Below are 22,563 nucleotides of genomic sequence, written 5' to 3'. Positions count from 1 at the left end.
GCTGTACATTGTAATGACTCCCTTCCTTCTATTGCATCATTATCCGCCATTCCGAGAGACTGATGTGGCAAGGACCTGTCACTATTATTAGTGACACATCCCTGCCACGATCAAGAGGCTATATCAGCGAATTTCATGATTGATGGTTACAGAAGGTGCCCCCCTTCCAAGGCACCTCAAGTCCCACAAACACACACAAAGAGGCAGCAAATGCATTCAGTCATGCATCTTCTGCACTTTGTGGGAATTATGAAGGATCATATTTGTATGCAATCCTCCGCCAAGGATGGAAGTGCTGCGCCAATTGTGCCATCTTGCGCCAAACCATCGAGCTGCACCAACCCGCGCCAAAACACTAATTTTGAACGAAGTTCCCAAATTTAGCAGGATGTGCATTTTCAGTGGCAACCACACAGCCATAGGCATGCGTTGGCTAGCGCTTAGCCCTGCAGTCTAAGCCTAAACAATCCGTTTTAGCTTCGGCTTCCTGTGATTGTACTTGTGTTTGGTGGCATAACTGTAACTAGGCAACAAGAAAATGAAAAACTGAACAGCAGGTTGCCATTATCCCTCAAGAAAAAAGTGTATAACAGCTGTGTCTTACCAGTACTCACATATCGGGCAGAAACCTGGAGGTTTACGAAAAGGGTTCTGCTTAAATTGAGAACGACGGAACGAGCTATGGAAAGAAGAATGATGGGTGTAACGTTAAGAAATAAGAAAAGAGCAGATTGGGTGAGGGAACAAACACAAGTTAATGACATCTTAGTTGAAATCAAGAAAAAGAAATGGGCATGGGCAGGACATGTAATGAGGAGGGAAGATAACCGATGGTCATTAAGGGTTACGGACTGGATTCCAAGGGAAGGGAAGCGTAGCACGGGGCGGCAGAAAGTTAGATGGGCGGATGAGATTAAGAAGTTTGCAGGGACTACATGGCCTCAATTAGTACATGACCGGGGTAGTTGGAGAAGTATGGGAGAGGCCTTTGCCCTGCAGTGGGCGTAACCAGGCTGATGATGATGATGATGTTTAATTAGCCAAATTTATAAATTTATGTAATCGATAAGATGTCAATTATAGAGTTGTCGATGACATTGATAAATGACCAATAGAAGCATTTAAAACAACATACGGTTCGTGAAGACTCATTTTAAGAAATAAGAAAGCCCATGAAATAAATAAAAAATAAAAAAAAGAAAAGACCTGCTGTGACTGTGATAATGGTTCTGCACACCAAAGATTTCATTAATATTTATGCAAACCTCATCGAACGGGCACTGGGAACTAGCGGCTGCGCTTTTTTGTCGCCGTGTAAGCACTTTCTGGCATGCATCTTCGATCCCTATCAGATGCGAAGTTTGATGATGGTTCGCTTTCCAAACTGTCACAAGACCATGGCCCAGCTTTGCATGTTCGTAATATGCACAATGTACTGATGATAACGTTTATGTCTGCAACCACTCATATTACTGGTGTGAGGACGCGTTGTCACTTGGATTTAAAAAAACAAACTTCGCAGGCTTTTTCTTGTTTTTTTTTTCTTTGTCGGAAAAAAGGACCCCACAAGACCTAGATCATTATATATATGCTGTTATCGGTAATTTCTCGGCGTATTCGACAACTTTTGTATTGGCACCTTATTGAGTAAGGTAGTAAATGTTAGTTCATTAAAATGAAATACCATATTTACTCACTTAATGAAAAAAGAGAGCGCTACGAAGACAAGGACGAAAGAACAACATGTACGACAGACAAGCGCCTTGTCTGTCGTACATGTTGTTCTTTCGTCCTTGTCTTCGTAGCGCTCTCTTTTTTCATTAAGTATGCTCAACCAACTCGCCCACATCAAGCTTCTGCTGCATATTTACTCACATAATGATCTAACTTTTTTGTAATAAAAATTGAAGCAAATTCAGGGGTGCAATCATTACGTGGGTTAAATTTCCCACGAAAAGAAACATTTTCCTTTTTTTCATCCTGCATTTGCTGCGGGATGACAAGCAGGCAGCTGCCGCTGTCAGTGCGGGACACCAAAACAAAAATGGCAGCCAGTGGAGCAAGCTGAATGCGCCGAATGCGATTATTTTTCTTCTCATGAGTACATTATGTTCATTGAAACAGTTTCTTCCATATCAGCAATGAATAATATCATTAATATTGGCAAGCTTGCGACAATAACGCAGCCATGTCCACTTTGAGGGGACAGAAACAGAGATGGGCGCACTTTTGCCAATGACATAGAAACACATGGCGGGCATGCTGCGGAAACTGCGGTATTTGTTTTCACTGCTATTCTAATACGGCCTGTGTCCGCTAAGGGTGGGCGAATATCTTAGCTGTGTTACAAGCATTGGCTTATGAATAGGGGCACGCTTCTAATGTATGAGTGTAAACGTGGCCACTATGGTTGCCGCTCGCAGTTTGTTGCGTGCCCACGAGTGCAGATGAGAAGAATCGAAAGGAGCCCTTTATGTTGTTGTTGACCAAGACCATTATGAAGCTTACAAATAATAAAGCTGAGGCAAGTTTGTTTGTAGATCTTTTTTTCATGGAAGTGTGGAAAGTGATGAAACAAATGAAATGAGGCATCTGCTTAAAAATGTTGGGTGCATGCAGACCACTTGGTACGTCTTCAAAAGTCGTTCACGTAGCATTCAACAGATGGTAAGCGTGATCATCATTAGCTAGGCTTAGAACACGACATATCGTTGCGACAAGTTCGATCATTACACGAGAAAGAAAAAATCAAATTTGGACAACAAAATTCAGGGGTGCGATTATTACGCTAGTGCAATCATTATGCGAGTAAATACGATATTACTTGCTTGTTCACAATTAAAAAAAGAAAGCTCGACTGCCATTAACACAAGCCTATCAACGTAGCGTGGGCGCTGTTCACAGAAAGCCTTCGGTTATTTTTTTTCTTTGCCACACTTAGTTTACACAACCTGTATGTAATTTAACGGTGGTTTCTCAGAAATTTGTATGGATTTCCTTTGCAGCTTTATGCTACAGTCAGGTGGATGACAATTTTCCCCTGTCATGAATTTTGCTCGTCGTGCTGGCTTTCGCAGAACTGATCTGCCATAACCTAATAGTGTTCTGCAAAGTCAAATAAGGAACACCTTTTCTTCATCTGCCTGCATTTCACACATATTGACCTTTACCAAGCTGCGCCAGAACGCGTATTTGCTGCTCCACAATGAACAATTCATGCTGGAAACCTACTCCAGAGTGCCAAATTTGCTGCTCCCAAATCTGCTCCAAAACTTTCTTGGCCACTTCCATCCCTGCTAAGGAAGCGAGGAGAGCAGACTCCTTTTTCTCCTCTTCCTGTTCGGGGAGCCAGGTGACTTTTCTCACGGTGATGCAACCCTCTTGCAACTGTAATGGTCACGTGGCCACGGAGCCCTGCATCTGTTCGACTGAGCAGAGAACAAGGCAGGGTGGTGGAAATCGGTGCGGCCGGCGAACGCCGGTAAAGAGGAGAAGGCTGTGAGCCACGACGAAGGAAGGACCTCAGGTAAACATCCCATTCCCATCCTTTGTCACGCCCTGCTATTGTTTGCCCTGTGACGGCCTCACAGCCACACAGCAGCAGCCAGACACATTTTCCCCTTTTTCACTCAGTAAAATATTATTGCGTTGTGTGCGGGAAAGGGAAGTTGTGCGAGGGTGTGCAACCGAGCCATAAAGGCTGGACGATCACAAAATAAAGTCAGTTTTTGCTTGTTCTTCAGGGATGCACTACTCGCTTCTATCTGCTGATTTCCAGCCGCGCTCGCGCCCCGCACAATAGCCCCGCAAACTGCCCGCGGTGTGCTAGGCAGACACTGAACAAAGCTTGGGTGCGGAAAGCTCTCGAGAAAGAGCAGCGTGAACTCCAACCCTCCAGCGACCCGACCGCTACCACAGATACGGCGGAGAGCCGAACGTCGCGCGCCACAACGACCCCAGTAAAGGTTGTGATTGTAACTAACTAGCCTGCTTCCACGTGAATCCTCTGGAGCAGTAAAATGTTGTTGTGCTTGGTATTCTACGGTGCGTTGTCATGTTTCTGCTTGCCTTGATGTCGCCGAAGCCTGGCCGTACAAGGCGAGCAAAAGGGAGTTGGTCATCAAGCTTAACCTTACGCACAAAGGCAGCTTGAGAAAACCCTAGACTACAAGTTCTGTTCAATTAGCAGATGTGCATCTGTTGGCAGAGCAGACATGCAGAGGTTGTGTGATAGAACACTTCTGCGGCTTTTCTGTAGGTGCCTTGGAAGTTCTGCTCCTGGGATCTACAGGTTGCCCAGATGGAATTATGGGGTATGCATACGCCAACCCAGCCACTTGGAGCGCATACTCTGTCTGGCCAAGCAGCACGATTCCATCAGCTCTCTCTCTCATGCTGTGAAATTGCCACGTGTCACAGAGCCCGACAGTGACCGGTTCTCAGTAAACACAAGAACCTCTCCAATCGCGCTGGACATTTTGGGCAGTTTCCTCTAAGGCATTCCGTCACCTGCTAATGTGCCTTCGGCCACAGCGAACACGCCTGGCAAACCTGCCGCATTGTGAAGTTTCCAATGCTGGAGGAATGCTTGCAGACACAGCAAACCCCATGTACATTTAGCATCCTCTCTAGCAGTCTGAGCACATGCACGGCGGCATGCTAGAGTACAAGAGGAAACAGCTGACGCTGCCCTGTGGCTCGCTAAGCTCAAGCTCGTGGTGGTCGGTACTCCTGTTAAACCTTAGGACCCCTACACTGGTGCTCAATGCGGATTCAGTTGCTCATTAAGCATTCGCCTCTGCGAATCACGCTCTCTGCATTAGGTCTGCTAGGCAGACACCATGTTGCTCGGGAGCGGGGCTAGCGCCTCCGTCGAGCAACGAACTCCTACACCCTCACCTGCACAACCCCCTGTGGGGATGACACGAGGTGCTACGTACCTGCTCACATTGGAGAATCTCCAACTTTAGCCCTCTGGCTGCTATGAAAATAAGCAGCCAAAACCAGTGGCCTGCCATGGCTCCCTGCGGGGATTACAACAGAGCAGCCACTAATTTCACTCACATATCTCCCTTTGGAGTACAGTGGGTGGCACCCAGTGGCGCACCTTTCGACTACACACCTGTTTTGTCGACGCTGGCTGCAAGCGGCCTGTGCACTTAATGTATTGCTTCCCCCTGTGGTGGCTGTGAGCAGCCGCACCCCACTAGGAGCCTGTTTTGCTCTGGGGATGGCGTGCCGGCCGGTATACCTCTGAAAACCGCACCACTGATTGAGCTAGAAGACTGTTCATTCTCCCTCAACCAACACGCCAACGGCTGGCCGGTTGGCCGTCCCGACCTACAGCAGATGCGGTGACCGGCTCAGTGCCAGGGATTATTGTGACTCCCTGGCACGCTACCAGAGAGCTCTGGGTTTGAATGATCTGGAGGTGCTCAGGCGCATTGTTTCTGTTGCACCTACTACCACGGCAGCTAGGTGGTACCGGCTTTCCAGACGCCATGCAACAACCCTCAAGGAGTTCTGCGCAAATTCCTACCCACTGACTATGAGAATAGGATGCGGTCAGAGCCTGAGCTCTGCAGACAAGCTCCTGACAAATCACTTCAGGAGTACATATATGCAATGGAAGACCCTTTCTTAATCGCTCAGCCCAAAGCCTCAAACGAGAAGCATGTCGAACGGATGATCAGGCAGGCACATCTGACCTTTTCGGTGTGCCTGCGCAGCGGCCACTTCCGAGATTTAGAGGAATTGGCCACCGAGGCAAAGTGCATTCAAGGTAACATTCTCACCGTGTGCGACTATCGCCCGCCAGTGAGGTTCTTGAGCCACGCTGCCCTGTCTCCTTTCCCCAATTGCAAGAACCCGGCCAAGCAGGTGTGCTTGAGAGCTGAGCGCTCGCACTCTAAACCCCTACACATGTGGGAAGCAGGCAGCCAGTGCTGCACTACCACCCAAAACACATGCGAAGGGATGCACTTCAACACAAAGCATAGTGGAGGGTGACGCTCGTAATAATAGGCCGTTCATTGAATGGGCGAGCCGACCCCGGCATGGAGTTGAATTTGCTAGGCCTCGGGAAAGAGACCACAACTGAGTGCGCTGTTTTCGGTGCCAACAACGGGGGCACATAGTGAGGAGCTTTGGCATAGTAGTTCTGGAAAAACTCCGGATGTACGGCCTTATACTCAGCCCCGCCAAGGTCCAAATCTGCAGAGCAGTGCAGAAGTGAGCTTGCTCAATACTGTGCACAACAAGGACAGGTGTCCCCAGACCCAGAGAAAGTTCGAGCAATCGTCGAGTTTCTGGAACTGCAAGACATGAGTGGTGTACGCAATTTTCTCGGGATGGTAGGTTGCTACTGCCAGTTCATTCCCAACTGTTGAAGGAGGGCATGGCTTGGGTATAAATGCAGGAGCAACTGGAAAAATTCTACTACCTCGCTCAGGCCATCACGGACTCAGCCTTACTGAAATGGCCGAACCTAAACAGTTACTTTGTTATCCATACAGACGTCTATAATTTCGGCATTGGCACAGTGCTCTGTGCCCCTTCAGACAGAGCACTGATCAGCATCTTGTGGTCTTCGCAAGCAGCGCGATGACACTGGCAGTGTGAAACTACTCAGTGGCGGCGAAACAATGTTTGGCAGTCATCTTATGACAAAATATATTGACACAAGATGATTTCAAATTACGCGCGCCAGCCGCTTCCTGCGTCTGTCCAGCTGTTTACTGCTACCTGCAAAAGATAGCGGCAGTGAAGCTGGCAACACGGGCTCGCAAGGCACACGCAATCGGAGCAACGTGCCATCAGCGCGGGACACGAGAAAAGAAGAAGAGGTGCGGGTCTCTTGCGAAAGGACTGTGGACGATCTAGCGAGGCTCTCGTTTAGCTGTTTGTCGGGCACAAGTTCGCCCAAGGTAAAGTGATTAAAGCACCGTCACTCAACTGTGCGTTACAAATCTGGTGGAGGTGCAGGGTATGATTTCAAGCCCTTCTCAAGTCAGAGAAAGGAGCCCAGACTCACGGCGACTTGGACCCATTGAGTTTACTCCTGTTCACCAACGCAGCAGTCGTCACCTACGTGGTGAGCGTGGTGAGTTTTCCCCCTTTGCCGGTTTCTATCGGAGCGTCAGCATCTGCTAGCGGAAACGCTACCGAGATGACAACTCAAACCCCGCCAACTCACATCGTAGTCAACTCGCCAATGGTGCCAGAGCCTTTCCATGGTGACACATTTGAAGACGCAGAGGACTGGCAGGAACGTTTTGAGCGTGTCGCTGAGTTCAACGGATGGAACGGAGAGTGCAAGCTACGAAACGTTTACTTCGCATTAGAGGACAGCGCTCGAACGTGGTTTGAAAACCACGAAGCGACATTTGTGTTGTGGGATGATTTCCGACGGGAGGTGCTGGCAACTTACCCGAGTACCGACCACAGGAAGAGGTCCGAAGCTACCCTGCATGCCAGAAACCAGTGGAACAACGAAAGCGTGGCCATGTATGTAGAAGACATGTCCCGCCTATCCCTCCGAGCTGATCCGAACATGAGCGAGGACAAGAAACTACGCCATCTAATGAGGAACGTAAAACAGGAACTGTTTGCAGGGTTGTCTCAGAGCCTGCCGCGCACCGTCGCTGAGTTGCGTTCAGAGGCGACAACAATGAAAAGCATGTTGCAACAGCGATCAAGGATGTACAACCGGGAGATGAACATCGCCTCTGTAGACGCAGTTCCAGCCGTCTTTGGAAATAGCGTGGAGATCATACAAGAGCTCATGCGATCTGTAGTGCGAGAAGAGCTCCAGCGGCTACGGCTTGACCAGAACACTCCAGCGCTCTCTTTGCTGGCAGACCTGGTTCGTGAAGAGGTCAGACAGGTGGTCCGGGAACTACAGCTCAGTGCGCAGCCCCAAGCACCACGACTGTGCCAACCGAGCGTCTCATATGCCGATGTGCTGCAGCAAACTCTTGTACGTGCTGACATTGCCACCACTTCCTCTATGAATAGCTCGATGCCTCAAACTATGCTGTCGCCACCCAAGAGAAGATTCAGGAAGGCTGATGTATGGCGCACTCCTGACTGAATGCCTCTCTGCTACCACTGTGGGCAGGCTGCCCACCTGTACAGAATGTGCCACTATCGCCAGGCAGGGCTTCGTGGCTTTCCGGTGAATGCACCTTGCCCCCAAAATGGTGAGCGTCCATTGGAAATCGAAGAGTACCTGTCCACTCGTCAGAGCTCCCCATACGCCTACCAGCAACACCAACCTCGATCAGCAGCGCCTTTGAGGCATCGGTCACCGAGCCCTCACCCGTCTTCAAGCTCTCTAAGACGCCGTTCACAGAGCCCACATCTGGAAAACTCGAGTCAGCGACCTCAGGAGGTAAGGTCGCTGCCGACACGAAAAGACAAGAACCCCCATCGATGACTCTGAGCGACGACGAGGGACTCAGAAACCAGTGCCGTAAGAGCGACGTTGCCTCCGATTTGCGTGTGTCTGTAGACGGTTACGAAGTGAACACGTTAGAGGATACAGGTGCAGATTACTCGGTAATAAGTAGTGAGCTTGCCAGGAAACTGAAGAAAGTGCTGACTCCTTGGAAAGGGCCACAAGTTCGCACCGCAGGAGGACACCTCATCGACCCCACTGGCAAATGCATGGCTAGAATAGGAATACGAGGCTTCACGTACGTCGCTAGGTTTATTGTCCTTCCCGAGTGCTCAAGAGAATTGATTATTGGCATGGACTTCTTGCAGGATAATGGCGCTGTAATCAACTTGCGGGAATCATGTGTTTCCTTTTCAACAAAGCACGCTGTCACAGCATTCAACACTGAAGAAAAATTCAATGCCCTTTACATTGCCGATGACTATGTGATGCTTCCTCCTAGATCCAGCATAGCCATCGCAGTAAGAAGCGACGCGTTCAGTGACTACAAAGAAATTTCAGACAGCAACACCAGTCTTCTACTCGAAAAAGGGATCTGCATGGCAAGAGGGCTTGTTCAGCTGCGTGGTGGATGTGCCAACGTTTTCCTCACTAATTTTGGAAATAAGGTGCAACATGTCGCGAAGGGGACCGTTATTGCCAGCCTTAATAACTTCATCCAAATTACAGACCTGTGCATTCCAGACACTTCGACATCGAAATTACAAGATGTAGATTCTGTCCTTGCAGCCATCGACATCGAACCAGGTCTATCGCCCAGACAGAAGGAGCAAATAGAGGCCCTCGTAAGAGAGTTCGCCGAATGTTTTTCAATGTCATCCAAAGTCCAGTGGACATCTATTGCCAAACATCAGATTATTGTCGACGAATCAGTGAGGCCTATTTGCCAGCATCCCTACCGTGTGTCACCAAAAGAGAGAGAAGCTATGAGAAGTCAAGTTAAGGAAATGCTGGAAGATGATGTAATTCAGCTGTCGGCAAGTCCCTGGGCATCGCCTGTGGTACTTGTAAAGAAAAAGGACCAGACCTTGCGCTTCTGCATTGACTATCGAAAGCTGAACGCCGTCACAAAGCGGGATGTGTACCCACTTCCAAGAACCGATGACACTCTACATAGACTACGAGATGCCAAATTATTTTCCTCCCTGGACCTCAAAAGCGGCTACTGGCAGATAGAAGTGGACGAACGAGATCGTGAAAAGATGGTGTTTGTGACGCCAGGTGGACTATGTGAGTTCAAAGTGCTTCCATTCGGCCTTTGTTCCGCACCTGCCACATTTCAGCGGATGATGGACACCGGTCTGAAATGGCAAACCTGTCTCGCTTATCTTGACGATGTCATGGTTTTTTCTACCACCTTCGAGCAGCATGTAGAACGACTGCGGGCTGTGATGGAAGCTATTAGATTAGCAGCTCTAATGATAAAACCGCAGAAATGTCATTTCGGCTTCCGCAAGCTTCTTTTCCTCGGCCATGTCGTCAGTTCAGAAGGCATTCGCCCGGACCCTGAGAAGACTGCGGCAGTGGAGAAATTTCCAAAACCAACCGACAAAAAGGCTGTTAGGCAATTCTTAGGACTTTGCACCTACTACAGACGCTTCGTCAAAAATTTTTCAAGAATCGCCGAACCACTAACGCGGCTAACAAAGGAAGACGCGCCTTTCGTCTAGTTGAATGAGCAGGAGAATGCTTTCAACGAGCTACGAAAGCGTCTTCAGAACCACCCAGTTTTTGCTCATTTCGACGAGGAAGCCGAAACTGATATTCACACAGACGCAAGCAATTTAGGCCTCGGTGCCGTCCTCATTCAGTGGCAAAACGGAGAGGAACGATTCATTGCATATGCTAGTCGAACACTTCCGAAGGCTGAGGTGAACTACTCAGCGACAGAAAAAGAATGCCTTGCGGTGATATGGGCCATCAGCAAGTTTAGACCATACTTATATGGCCGACCATTCCGAGCTATCAGCAACCATCATTCGTTGTGCTGGCTGGCGAATCTCAAAGGCCCATCTGGACGGCTGGCAAGATGGAGTTTACGGCTGCAAGAATACGATATAACGGTCTTATACAAGTCCGGGCACAAGCACAGTGATTCTGATTGCTTGTCATGTGCACCGATTGAATACACGGGATCTACGCTTAGGGAAAATAAACAGGATTGCCCGTTCCTAGGAGCTGTGACAACATCGCAAATGGCTCAGCATCAGCCATGCGACGCGGAGTTTCGCCTGCTCATTGATTTTGTTGACATTCCACGAGCTTTTGTCCGCAGCTTGTCGTCGCTCGTCCTGAGAAACAAGGTCCTGTACAAAAGAAATTTTGAACACAGTGCAGAGACATTTCTGCTCATCGTACCTTCAAAGTTACGACTCGAGATATTGGAAGCATGCCACGACGACCCATCAGCAGGACATTTAGGAGTGAGCAGAACATTCGCTCGCATCCGCATAAAGTATTACTGGCCAAAGCTATTGCATTCTGTGCAACACTGCGTAAGAACCTGCCGGGACTGCCTAAGACGTAAAATACCACTACTCAAGCCAGCAGGTCGCCTACAACCGATACAGCCACCGGAAACTCCATTTGCACAAGTGGAAATGGACTTACTTGGCCCCTTTCCCACATTGTCATCAGGAAAGTGTTGGATTGTAGTTGCAACTGACTACCTAACTCGATATGCCGAGAGAGGGTCTCTTGCCAAGGGAACGGTCAGTGAAGTAGCTGATTTTTTCGTCACTAACATAGTACTACGGCATGGTGCTCCTAAAGTTCTCATCACGGACCGAGGAACCATATTTACTGCCCATTTGACACAGTCCATCATGAAATTGACGCACACCAGTCACCGAAAAACCACCCCATATCATCCGCAGACAAATGGGCTGACTGAATGACTGAACAGAACGCTGACTGATATGCTGTCAATATACGTGGACATGGAGCACCGAACATGGGACAGGATACTACCGTACGCAACGTTCACGTACAATACCGCTGTGCAAGAGACCACTCAAATGACACCTTTCCAACTCGATTTTGGCCGGACCATCACCACAACCTTAGATGCAATGCTACCAGTAGATGAGACCTTCGAAAATGACAATGACATCAGCGACTTCACACAAAAAGCCGAAGAAGCACGGCAGCTGGTGCAACACCGCATTCAGCAGCAGCAGCAAACCAACACGGACCGATACAACTTGCAACGAAGAGACGTCCAGTATGCACCTGGAGACAAAGTATGGGTGTGGACTCCCGTACGGATACGCGGCCTATCCAAGAAGCTTCTTCATTGTTATTTTGGCCCGTATAGGATAATTCGCCGAATTAGTCCATTAAACTGCAAAGTTGCTCCAGAAGGTCAAGTAACCTCATCACGACGGCGGCATCGAACAGAAATTGTCCATGTCGTCCGAATGAAACCGTACTACGACAGGCTGTAACTGCTTCCGCCTACAAACATTGCGAGTTCGTGACAGTCTAGAAACCACCGCCTTCTGTATGAGCATCGGGACGATGCACTTTTAGAAGGGGGACAATGACACAAGATGATTTCAAATTACGCACGCCAGCCGCTTCCTGCGTCCGTCCAGCTGTTCACTGCTACCTGCGAAAGATAGCGGCAGTGAAGCGGGCAACACAAACTCGCAAGGCACGCGCAATCGGAGCAATGTGCCATCAGCGCGGGACACGAGAAAAGAAGAAGAGGTGCGGGTCTGCCTGTGCGCCACATGTCGAAAATCAGCGGGTCCTCGGCCACGACGTGGAGCCTGGCCGCGGAAGAACTTGAGCTTGCTGCCGCATGCCTCCGCCGCGTACCCTTGCGATGGCTACACTGGCCGCGGGCTTGTGTTGTACCTGGGCTTGAATCAGGCTGCTGCTGCTGCTGCTGCTGCTGTTTGCTGTTCGTCCTCCCCCTTCGGCAAACACGTGCGAGGTGGTCAGTTTTCCCGCACGTAAAGCATTGTGCTTGAGAGAACTGGCACTGTGAGGGGCAGTGGGCACCACCACAGCGACCGTAGGTACTGCCCTTTGTTGCCAACTCGTTGACTGCCGCTTCCGTCGACGGTGAGCCAGTCGCATGGGCAATCTTGGAGCATTTATCTACTGCAATGTCATTTTCCAACGAGCAGAAAATGCAATCGGCGATGGAGAACGTCACCGCGCGTTCCTCAACAACAACGAAGACGCCCGAGGTGGACACCGCGGGAGTGGCCGCCGATCCCATCGTCGCCAATTTTCCCTCCCAACAGCGAGAGGTGGACACTCAGACCGGGGAAAGGATGGAGGAAGGTGCTGCCCCGAACATTTACGACGACAAAACTGCCGACGACAAAGGTGGCTGTTGGAAGACAGTCATACATAAGCGATGCATCCGTCAAACGGGTGCTACGATGCAACCCTCCGAGAACATCTTGGGCATTCCGGACGCCTCCCAGCCTACCGTACGCAAGCGCATTCGGAATCAGAACCTGCCTCAACTTCCTTTGCACGATGAAAAGATAATTCTGCGGCCTCACGGAGGACTTTGTCTCAATAAGTGGACGCGCCCAGAACTCGCCAGTGCTCTATGGCGTGCAGCCGGCTTGACCACCGAGGATTGTCAGGACATCATATTCCGACTGCGACCTGAGCAGAACTTGGCAATCATCAGCACACCCCAGTCACACGTAGCCGATGCATTGTACAAGGTGAGGGAGCTGAACCTTGGTCAGCGGGTCTATCCCATCACGACATATTTTGCGGCCCCAGACAACCCACGCAAGGGAATTGTTCCTGGCCTTTTGCCCGGTACACCGTCTTCCAAGCTAGTGGATGAGCTTGTGGCTCCTGGAACTCAAATACTTCAAGCACAAATGATGGGTCAAACCAATGTTGCGTTGGTAACATTTGAAGGACTTAAAGTGCCTCGCTACGTGCGTTTCTATGGTGCGGAACTCCGCTGCTACCTCCATCGACCCCGCCAGCTGGTTTGCAAGATATGTCACAAGCTCGGCCATTGGGCTGATTACTGTCCTACGCTGCATGTGGTCATTCGCGTGACGTGCGGAACTGACAACCCCACCCCGTCACATCCATGCACCCCACACTGCAGATCCTGTGACGGGACCCACCCTACAGCGGATCCAAACTTCCCGCGGCGTGCTAGGCAGACACTGAACAAAGCTTGAGTGCGGAAAGCTCTCGAGAAAGAGCAGCGTGAACTCCAACCCTCCAGCGACCCGACCGCTACCACAGATACGGCGGAGACCCGAACGTCGCGGGCCCCAGCGAAGGAGACCAGAAAAGTCTGGTCGGAGACCCGTTCGAGATCTCGTCGCAAGTTCAAGTCTCGGTCCCGATCCCGCGAGGCATCGGTGCGCCTCCCAGAGAAGCGCCCTCCTTCCCCATCTTCCCAACAACCCTGCAAGAAGGCCCTGCAGACCAACGCCCCAGCCAAGGTGACCCTGGTCCTTTCAGGGGTGCAGCGGACCCCGGAGAAGAAAACAGCAATGGAGGCGCCTCGGGAAGAAGGTCGGGCGGAGGGTCCCCCACAGCTCGCTCCGCCTCGTAAATCTCTCCCTACCCCTTCCTCTATTACCAATTTGTTACCAAATCCCGATCCTCTAATAGAAATAGCCTGCCTACATCGTGACATGGAGGCGCGCTGTGAGCGCCTGCAAAAACAAATGAATGCGCTGGTGGCAGACATGAGCACTAGTATGCAGGCGGCTCTGGACAGGATAGAACGCCAAATGGAGGCCCTTCAAATAGGGATTACGGAGCAAGTGAAATCATGTATAGAGTGCACTTTCACACGCATGCAAGCTCCTGAGCTTAGCGGTAACAACGAAAGCGCGCTTTCCGCCCAAGGCTCTCGGCCGTAACCTTCAAATGTGGGCACCCGGCACCCGCATCCCTATGCACGACCGCCTGCTTCCTCTTACGATGATGATGGCGCCGTGTAACGCGGAGCAACTAGTGATGTGGCAATGGAATTGTAGGGGATTCCGCCGAAAACGAGGTTCCCTACAGCATTATATCGCCGCATCCACGAACCCTCCCGATGTCATCCTCTCACAGGAAGTCAATTGCGCCCCTTCTTTATCCGGCTACAGCACGCTCTCGAGTGTCTCTCCTCTTGTGGGAGCCTTAGTTTCGAAACATGTTACTTTTCGCATGCATACCACTAACATTGACATTCCTCACCAAATATTGGAAATAATTACGCAAGGTAAACGCAGCGAGAGTCTGTTTATACTCAATGCATACAGTTCCCCCCCGTTCGCGAATGCACTGTTTTCAGCACCTACTAACAGAATTTGGTAGGTTTTGACAGGTTTGTGTGGTGGCCGGCGACTTTAACGCTCCGCATACTGCATGGGGTTACGTTAAATCGCAGGCTAAAGAGACCTGCTTATGGAATGCCATCTGTAACATGAGATACACACTGCTTACCGACCCAGAGCACCCCACTCGAATGGGCAACAGCGTATCTCGTGACACCTGCCTTGACCTTACCTTCGTGCGCAATACTCGCCCAGTCGTTGCGCACGGGCCTTTAGAGGAGCACCTTGGTAGTGACCACTACATTGTAGTGACCACCTTGTCATTACGGGATGCACGCAGGCCCGAGCGAAATGTGGGTATAATGGATTGGGCGAAGTTCAGGGAACATCGCCAGGACTCACCTGAGCGCCAAGGGTACGAACGCTGGCTTGACTCTCTCGCACAAGATCTAGAGGCCACCACGAGCACACTGCGCACCACAACCGAGACACCAGACACAGACCCGCATTTACTTCATCTTTAGAACGCCCGCAGAGGGTTGACATGACGATGGAAACGGCAACGCCTCAACCGCAAACTTAGGAAACGTATAGATCAAATTACACGGCAATCTCAGGAGTATGCAGAGATCCTTACGAGGAATAACTGGCGAGGATTTTGCGATCCGCTCTCAGGCACATTGAGCACAGCGAAAACGTGGTTGATTCTTCGCTCACTCACAGATCCCACCGCAACAAAGGGAAAAAACATTTGAACAGCTGCACATCCTAATGCACGAGTACAGGGACGATGTCTCGACACTCCTCAGAGAGCTAGATAAGCATTTCATACCCACAGGCCCGCCACCACAGTACCCTGACTATCGTTATGTAGGCGAGGCGAATGAATTGCTCGATGCAGACATCACATTTGACGAGGTGTGGGTGGTCCTACAAGACCTACGCCGCAACACGGCACCGGGAGCTGACCACATCCGATTCGCCACCCTTCACAACCTCAGTGACGCGGATATTAACCACCTCACCCATATCTTCAATGATTGCTGGCGCAAGGGCATGCTTCCCCAAGCATAGCGACATGCCGACATCACACTGATCCCCAAACCGGGCAAGCCTGTTAAGGTTGAAAACTTACGACCCATCTCCCTAACATCCTGCACTGGTAAGCTCATGGAGCATGTACTCTTGCGGCGTCTGCAGCCCTTCCTCGAAGAAAAATCATTCTTTTCTAACTCTCAATTTGGATATCGGGCTCATCTGTCTGCCAAAGATGTGCTTTTACAATTGCGGGAGGAAGTCATAGGACCTCCGTCGTCCACCCAAACGAGAGCACTCATCGCCTTAGACCTAAAAGGGGCATTCGATAATGTTGAACATGACCTCATCCTTCGCAATGTTGCACATTCACACTGTGGAATTCGTATGTACAACTATATCCGCGCATTTCTTCGAGATCGCACAGCCACCGTAGGAATGGGACCGCATCGATCCGGTACGATTCGCCTTGTAGGATGGGACACCCCAGGTCTCAGTTCTTTCCCCTACTATATTCAATATCGCGCTCGCAGGGCTCCCCCGGCTACTCGACCAGATCCCTGATGTCGCCCACGCTATTTATGTGGACGACATTACTATCTGGTCGACATGGTGTTCCGACGGAGCCATCCAGGACCGACTGCAGCAGGCAGTCGATACAGTTTCCGAGTACGCGAGAAAATGCGGCTTAAGATGTGCTCCGGAAAACTTGGAGCTCATAATCATTCGCCCCCAGAGCCGTTCCTCTACTCCTCCTATGACTGTGCATGTGGACGGCACACCGATACCACACGTTAATCGTACTCGTTTCCTTGGCCTACACGTCCAAGCGGATGGCAGGTCAAACTACACTGTTTCCCTTCTATCCAGACAGATTAAGTAAATTCTGGCCATGATCCGGAGGGTCTCCAACAGGCGCTCGGGCCTTCGAGAAGAGGACCTGCTGCGCTTGGTGGAGGCATGCGTAATCAGCCGCCTTACATACCATCTCCCATTTCAGCGGTTGACCCAAGTGCAACAACTTCGCATAGACGCAATGATTCGCAAAGCGACGAAGCTGGCCCATGGCCTCCCGAACTATACTTCCACACACCGTCTCCTTAACTTAGGGACACATAACACATTAGGCGAGCTGCTAGAGGCACATTGGGTCAGCCATCGCCAGCGCCTCCTACTCACTCCTACTGGCCGCCATCTTCTCACACGGCTAGGATACTCTGTCCCACCCTGAAACCCGTCCAACGATATTGTTGTCAGCGATACGCCAAGCACTAAGTGTTCATCCATTGCCACGTAATATGCACCCCGAGCATGACAAAGGGCGGCGCAAAGCCCGTGTACGATACATTGGCCACATGCTTGCAAACATCCTGGAAACACATACTTTATACACGGACACATCACGCACTCAAGGGGGCTATACCTCGGTAGTTTTGGATGGCACCGAATCCTTGAGAGACTCTGCTGCAGTGCGCGAAACAAATTCCGCTTACGGAGAAATTCTCGGTGTTCTTGCAATTCAATACGCCATCCGTGTTCCTGAGGAAGTGTATATATTGACGGACTCGCAACAGGCATGCCGGCCGTTCCTATCAGGACATGGCATCCCGAGAGCAGCGCACCAAATTCTCAAACAGATCCCGCAAAATACACCAACCACACCTCCCCGCATCCACTTACTCTGGACCCCTGGTCATACCTCGCTGCCGGGTAACGAAAGCACACATGCGGTTGCCCGAGAAATTTCCCTCCGGGCGACTCGGCGTGGTGAGGCGACTAGTTCAGAGTGGGGGGATCCCTTGCTCCGTTACAAAGACATACTCCGTCATTATACATGCATTCGTTGCACCCACGCCGCACCACTGCCGTCCTTCTCGCGGGAGGAACCAGTGTCATTACGCCAGTTACAAACCGCAACTTTTCCAAATCTTGTCTCTCTCAATAAATTCTACCCACACTGTTATGCACATCGTTGCTTTGGCTGTGGCAGCTCACCCACAATCTTCCACATCACGATTGAGCGCACTCCAAACCTCTTTCCTCCCTTGCCAACTCTCGTTTACCCCCTACGCAACAAAGAGCTGTGGAACGATGCCCTCTGCGACGGACCTCCCGAGGTCCTCCAAGCTGCGATACAACAGGCTCGAAACATCGCCGGAATCATCTTAGGGACCCTGGACTGAGGGTTCCTCCCACACTGCTCTCACCATTCAAATATTATTAATAAAGTTGTTTTACTCTCTCTCTCTCTCTCGCTGGCGTCCTTGGCGGCAGCTTCATTGCCAATGCTGCCTTCATGGCGTCGTCCAGCGACGGGTCAGGAAGCTCCGGGAGTCGCGTCTGCGTGGTGGGATTGTTGATGCTGCAGACGAAACGGTCCCGGAGCAGCGAGTCCAGTTGGTCCCCTAAGACGCAGGCACTCACTAACCCTCGTAGCGCAGCAACGAATTGCCCGAGAGTCTCTCCTTCCCGGCGGCTCCGGTTGTTGAAGCGGAAACGCTCCATTAGTGTGGACGGTGCTGGGTTAAAATGCAAGCGCAGTATGGCAAGCAGCTCACCCAGCGCCTTAACGTGCGGCGTGACTGGCTTGAGAAGGTCGAGCAAGAGGCTGAAGACGCGGGTCTGAAGACGCTGTTTGGCCTCGGGTGTGTCGTTTGCCCGGAAGAACACGTGGACTTGCTCCTCTTAAATTTGCCGGGCGGACCTATCTCCCTCGAACGGCTCGAGCGTTCCATACGGCGACATGGCGACAGCAACGGGGGGCGGTGTTTCGCCGCTCGCGGCAGCGTGGGACATTCCGCGGGTACTCGTCGCCATCCTCGTCGCCAGTGTCACGATCCACCCGGGCTCGTGAACAAGGGAGGGCTCGAGGCACCCTCCGATAGACGGACGCTCCGCAGCGTGGTGGTGCTGAACGATGACCGACTGGCGAGTAGCCTTGCTCGTCGGTGTTTATTCATTGTGGTGTGGTGACCAATGTTGCCTGCCGAGCTTTAGCAGGCCACCGAGCCTGGCGGCAAACGAACATTATGCTTGGGAAGCGTCACATGCTTGCTACATGCTTGCACATGCTGCAGGTGTTGCTGGGCACCTTTTCATTGCAGGGTGCTATTTTGGTCGCAACGATTGCATTCATGAGGCTGACGTAACACGCAGCTTCTGCCACTGTCGGGCCTAAATTGCGCGTGCTGTCGCCTTCCGTGTCGTCCTTATCACTGTCACTAGGCGACACTTTGGCAACAGAGGCAATGATGGCGAAAAGTCGGACCTCGTAGCTGACATTTGTTCGTGGTCGCAGCAGCGCTGCCGAGCAGCTTCTTCGCATTCCAAATGCCACATACCATAGGTCTCCTCGATTTGGCTGCACTTTCTGCACTAGTTTAAGGAGTGCAGCACTTTAGCACTCGATTTGCCAGTGCAGCTAGCGCCACCTGTACTTCGGCACTCAATTTGACGTCGTGCTGCACGAGTTCATGTACACTTCGGCACTAGATTCTCCACAAGTTCTTTTCTCGTGCACGTAGTGCAAGGCTTTTGATAGCAGACGACACATGCGGATCCGTGGCCATGCGGGTGTTGGTAGAAGGCATCGACGGCGCCTGTTATTAGTAACGCAGCACGGACGCCAGTTTTCTTCAGGATGTGTACGCAGCATCTTGTTAAGACCGCTTTCCGGGTTCAGCTGCTGCTAAGTGCACTGAAGGCCGGGATTTTCCCTCAGGTCACAGTCATTTGTATTAATTTTCACGAGCTTACTGCTACCTTGACGTTAAAAACCACATCGGTCAGTCGTTTGAAACGTTGTGCCATATATGATTCAGAAAGATGTGGAAACCGCGCTCGGTGGTGCTTTCTGAATAATGATGCCGAAGTTGAACTAATTTCTAGGTACTAATACGTAAATTCTTTCTACAGGACCAAAAAGGCCATTGCGCACACGTTTAAGCTCGCGGCACACACCAACAAAAGAAAAGCCACAGCCGCCGAGTCGCAGCAGACGAAGGCCTGTACGTTTCTGCTCTTTTGTCCTCGATTTGACCGCTGCACTGAGAGGGCTAGTGTTGCGCTACACTTACACGACACTTTTTTGAACTAGTGCAAAAAGTGCAGCCAAATCGAGGAGACCTCATAGTCAACAGTAGACCCATGTCACATGCCAGTGCCGACTTTTCGCGTCGTGTTCGATAGCATGAACGATGTCTCATTTTTCTTCTAAGCACCCGGCTTCTTTCTTATCTGAGTTTCGGCATGACGGGAGTTCTCGCTTGCACGACGCCACAACGCTCTGGCAGAGTGCCAAAATTATGTCGATGTGGCTTCACGTGCAAACGCACAGGGCGCTTGGAGGCTGTTGTGCTGATCTCTGAGGCTTGTTGTTCTGCTGGGCCGCCCAATGGAGTGAAGTGAAGTTTATTCTTCTTTTCAAGGAAAAGAGGGGACCAGGACAAAAGGCGGTAAGGCCTGACGAGGCCCCGGTACCCATACAGTTGGCAGTAACAATATAAAGGCAAAAAAAATGTACACAGAAGGCGCTACAAATATGTCAAAACAACGCTACAATGCGCACAGTGAAACATAATTCTGGAAAAGTACAAACATGTGCAAGGTAATATGCAAGCACTCAAAGTTATAAACTTACAAATACAATGCGTACATGACTGGTGAATTAAGACACGAAAACATGCAACTGCAGCACTTGTCCGCAACAAAAATAGAGAGAAACATATGTATAAACAAACAGTAGATACGTTTTCTTACATTTGAATTTCACCTTCAGTCAAATGTCGTTTCATGTTTTTCTTGAACAAATTTTTACATAAAAAGAAATCGTCTCTAAAGGGAAATTTGTTGACAGTGCACTGCCATATTTGCGCAAAGAAAAGTGGAAATACTACGTCTTAACCGATACGTATGCAATAAGCTGGTACGGTTTATGTAGATACAAAACATGTTACATTCAATGGCTGCTGAGTTGGGGATTTGACTTTACTACTTTTAAAACAAAACTACTGTTTGAGCGGGTACGATTTAACGAGGTTTTACTGTACGAGTAAAATTAAACAGTGTTACTCTACTCAGGGTTATGGAATGCAAATATTTAGGAGTTTTATTTACGTCGGATTTAAGGTGGAACAGGCTTGTACAGGAGGTAAGAAGGAAGGCAGCATGAAAATTGGGCTTCCTATGTCGAAATTTTGGCCAGTTACTGAGTAAATTGAAAGAACGGCTGTATTTCACTCACATACGTTGAGTACTTGAGTACCCGTGTTTCTGCTGGGATCCTTATACCTGTCAGTTAGTCGATTTACATGAAAAATTTTAGAATAGAGCAGTTCGATTCATTCTGGGGAATTACGACAGAAACCTCAGTGTCACCGAAAGCAAGCGCGCACTTCATTGGCGGGATCTGAAGGACAAAACTAAAGGGCCTCAAATTTTTTCACAGTGTTCACCATTCTAAAACAGGCATTGATAGAAACAAAGATATGACATTGCCATCATATATCTCGCGTAGAAGGGACCATGCCTTGAAACTTCATGAATTTCCTTTTAAGGGTTTATGAGAGAGTGGAATGCTCTTACCTCAAATATTGTAGGTATACAACACAATGAAAACTTTTACCACGCTTTGTGTGTTGAAATGAGTCACAATTAATGTAGATATGTAGGTACCCACCTGCTGTAATTGCCTACAAAGGCAATGCAGCTACTGAATAAATAAACAATAAATAATTAAATTATTAGAGAGCCAAAATGTAGACATACACCAGAGGACATATCTGGCAGCAGTGGTGACATTTTGTGTTGCTTTGATGAACCACGGCATGCTATAAAGATTCTGGTGTTGTGCGACTCTTTTCATTAAAAGAAGAATGCACAGAAATGAGATATTTATGCCACTATGAGCATACTTACACCAGCCGATATGAAATACAACTAGTCATTGCAATAGAAGTTGTGCTGCACATTGCCACAATATGTTGCAACCAGTGCTGTCATTATGTAGTTATCCGATGCGTGTCAGGTATTACTTTTTCGTTGTGCTGAAGCTACCTCTTAATTTATATATTCTGTATAATTGAGACTAACCATCATGAGAGTTTGTTAAGGGGGTGGTTGGTGTTTACAACCAAGACAATGGAAACAAACAAGGTGTACTTTCCTGTCCCATTATTTTTCATCGTTTTCTTTTTCTTAACCCAGCAGCATAGCATTTCATAGCATATCCAGTTCATGCTGATTAGCATGACGTTTCATATTGACACATGAACTCGTTTATCTTTTATGGATGAGCATTTTTCACTTTTAAGAAATGTTATCGCTCAGCGCAGGACGCGTCTACATGTATTGGAAGTTTCTAGAATGTTGTCAATGCTTCTATCTGCTATCTGTTGTCGCCGAATCTTGTGTAATCTGATTGCATAGATGCGCGACGCGAATGGTGTAGAAATTTGTGGAAAGCACGCGGGTCCCAGGGATTACTCTGGAACATTCGACAACTGATCTATAAAAGCCGACATGCTCGACTCGCTCATCAGATTTTCGACGTTCGCCGACTGTGTTAGCCGTTTTCGTTGAGCCTTGAGCGTAGCCTGTTTTTCTAGGCACAGGTTCGCCCAATAAAGTTAGTTTCGCAATTCACAGTTTTCTTGCTGTGTCCTCAACCGTCAATACCACATGACATCTGGTGGAGGTGCTTTGTGTTCATGTACCGGATGCCCCCACAAAGCTGTGACCCAAGCCCGAATGCGGAAGGCAACACCAACGTCGCCAAGAATCGCGAAGTAGCCACAGACT

At 49.7% G+C, this 22,563-nt stretch overlaps 1 protein-coding gene across 2 annotated transcripts in view; it reads left to right on the top strand.

The window, feature by feature from the left end:
- The window catches only part of egl (Egl_like_exo domain-containing protein), a 286,622-nt gene that overhangs the window by 232,602 nt on the left and 31,457 nt on the right, over window positions 1-22,563 (top strand). The gene's annotated exons all lie outside the window — the stretch shown is intronic.

Source organism: Dermacentor variabilis, chromosome 9 (assembly GCF_050947875.1).
Source record: "Dermacentor variabilis isolate Ectoservices chromosome 9, ASM5094787v1, whole genome shotgun sequence".
NCBI lineage: Eukaryota > Metazoa > Arthropoda > Arachnida > Ixodida > Ixodidae > Dermacentor > Dermacentor variabilis.
The sequence above is the reverse complement of the archived record's forward strand: the minus strand, read 5'-3'. Positions and strand labels throughout refer to the sequence as shown.